This window comes from Phytophthora infestans, genomic scaffold, assembly GCF_000142945.1.
Source record: "Phytophthora infestans T30-4 supercont1.10 genomic scaffold, whole genome shotgun sequence".
Lineage (NCBI taxonomy): Eukaryota > Oomycota > Peronosporomycetes > Peronosporales > Peronosporaceae > Phytophthora > Phytophthora infestans.
The window spans coordinates 1,382,813-1,385,666 of NW_003303749.1; positions in this window are offsets into that span (position 1 = coordinate 1,382,813).

A 2,854-nucleotide genomic window follows, 5' to 3' on the forward strand; every position below is an offset into this window, starting at 1 on the left:
CAAGAAATAAGCCCTGGGGGAAGCCGTAAGTGAAGTACGAAGAACACGAATGCGAAGGGCAAGAAGGAACGCAGTATTAAGTGTTAAAAGGATGGAACGGCACAAAAGAATCGAAGTCGGAACGTCATGAAGCTACTTGCTGGAACACCCCTTGTCGTCGTCGTAATCTTCGTCATCCTTGGCGTCGTCTTCACCCGAGACCTCTTCTTCTTCATCGTCTTCATGTACGAGATCTTCAGCCTCTTCGTCCGCCGCTTTCTTGCCCGCCGTGGGAGAGGGTGGATTCTCGCCTTCGCCGTCCACTTCACCGTCTTCAAAGTCAGATCAGTCGTCACGCTCGATCTCAGCACGAGTTGGGGCGCCCACACAAGGACGGTCGTAGGGGCCTTCGAGGATCTGGGCCGCTACCAGGTCTTATAACTGCTTGACCGTGTAGCTGTTCACGATGGACTTCCAAGGTTCAGCCGATCGGCCTCCGACCCAGGCGTCCTTAGGCCGGACGCTAGACATTATGTCCTTGCGGATGCGTGCTTGCGCCGCGATCGTGAGCCGATTCTTCTCGTCCGCGGCCGGTTTCAGCGCTTCAGTGGACTCTAAGAAGACGCGCACGCTGGGGTATCTGTAGGCATCGACTTTGGCGGGGTCCAAGGCATTCACGAGGGTAGCGTCGTACCTCTTCCGATCCTTCTCGCGAAGAACGACTTAGTCGTCCGCGACCGGCCCGTCGTACTTGCGTGCCTCGCGAGAAACGCGACTGGGCTGCCCTCCCAGCCAGAACATCTCGGGGTACTTGGCCATCTTCTTCAAGAAGGCGTACAAGCCCCAGGTCTCGATACACGTGCTGGTGAAGGCGAGCCGAGCTTGGATGGCGCGCAATTTATGCTTGCGGCGATTCGACTGAGCCGTTTTGGGCTCTAGTGGAGCATGGAACGCCCACTCCCAGAAGGCGCGGCGATTCGCCATCCAGAACCGCCGGTGAGCACGAAGCACGTGCCGATACTTCTTGGGATCGTAGAAGAGCGTCCTACCTGACCTGGCGAACGCCAGGCACCACCGTTTCTTGCCAGCTTCGGCCGCCTTAGCCAGAACGGCTAGAATTGCCTTGCGAACGGGAGCGGGGGCCTTCGAGCTCAGCTCAAGGAGGTCGCTGAAGTCCTCGGCGGGAACGTCATCCGCCTTCTTGCCCTTGCCAGAGGAACGTTTCTTCTTGACCGGCGACTTGGTGGCCGAGTCTTCGCTCGCCTTGCGCTTTGAGCGTTTCCGAAGCTTGGGCGAAGTTGAAGCACCACTAGAAGTCGACGAGCCTGGAAGAGACGGGAGGATCACCACAGGGCCCTGGAGAGTGGCCGCCGCGTCGCCGATGAGGATGGCTTGAGCCAGTTGCTGTAGGTGGTCCAGACCCGACGACTGCGGATTGCAACCGAGACACGACACCAGGTCGTCGAGGAACGCCTCGTTGAGGACTCGGGCGTCGCTGCCGAACGTGCCCAGCTCGTCCTGTTCCCGGGCCGCGTCAAGGAGCTGACGGACCTTCTTCCGCTCTGCCGAAGTGAACCGAAAGGGCATGGCGAAGGAGCGAAGTGTCGAGGAAGAGGAGTGTTGCCCGAGGGAGGAGATTGGGAAATGAGAAGCTACTGGAGTGAGGTTTCAGCTTGATGGCTGACTTTGGAGTGCGCGTCGGTTGCGACCTTGGGAAGTGGCACCGAGAAAGGAGCGGTCTGATGATAGTGACCCAGGAAAGAGCAGTCGACCTTTCAGGGAATGGGGATTGCCACTTGAAGATCGTCGGGACTGATGAGCGACTGGGTTGCCTGGCGGGAGGTGACGTCTCCTCTAACGTGGATCGAGGATGGCGTCGAATTGAAGCTCGTGGGCACTGCGGTGGTAGGCATCGTAACGTGGGTGATAACGACGCCATTGCGGAACATCTCATGGGCGTTCCTGGCGGGCCTAGGGCATAACGTTCAAGCGGTCTACTTCTTCTTCTACACGTGTGAAGACCGTTTTGTAGGAGCGGTCCGCGACGCGTACGCTCTCGCCTTGCCACCGTCTGAGCTCGTAACTTCTCTGTTGACCCTGGCCTGATACCGATAGCTGTACTGAGAGACTACGAGGAACGTTTTGGGGTCGTGGGACGCCTCTGCTTGAAGTGGTGCGAGGCGTTCCATCACTCCTGGTGTCTGTTCTTGTCTGAAGCGGTACGGCTGTTGTGGACGACTACCGGGAGATACGCGCGAGCTACGAAGGAAGCTACTGTGGCCGTCGCTGACAGAATGGGTGATATCGTCGTTGGTGGGTACCTGTTGACGACACGGCTTCTGTCTATCCTGATCTACATACCAAGGCCGGTATATGAGGGTACTGAAGGGGTGCTCCATGGCGGGATGGGCGTGGCTTTGGTGGTGTTGATTGTGGACGTCTTCATGGAGTTCTCCACGTGGTGTTGCTACAGGAATGGCTCGCTACTGATGGTCGGCTGTTACAGCCATTTGATTCGCCACTTTTGGAGGCCTCGTGTCGACAAGGAGCGAGGGCCAAGCGTGAGCGCCAAGGAAGGCTGGGATGGGCTCGCAGGGCGGAAAGGGAGACGCGAAGAGCGCGAGCGTGTCAGCGTGGCTCGATTGCGTGGCATCAAGGATCAAGGAGCGTCTTTCTTCTTGTCGAGAACGCGAGTCCTGAACATACTGGAACGCCACGGGGAGGCGTTCCCACTGAAGTGGCTGATGGTACCGTGGGACCCGTGTCAGGCAAGGAGGCTCGGCGAGAGCACTGAGTGGTAGTCGGGGAGAATTGTCACGGTACACAGCTAGAAGGAGGACTAACCATTCTCTCGGACTGCGTTCGGAACATCTGC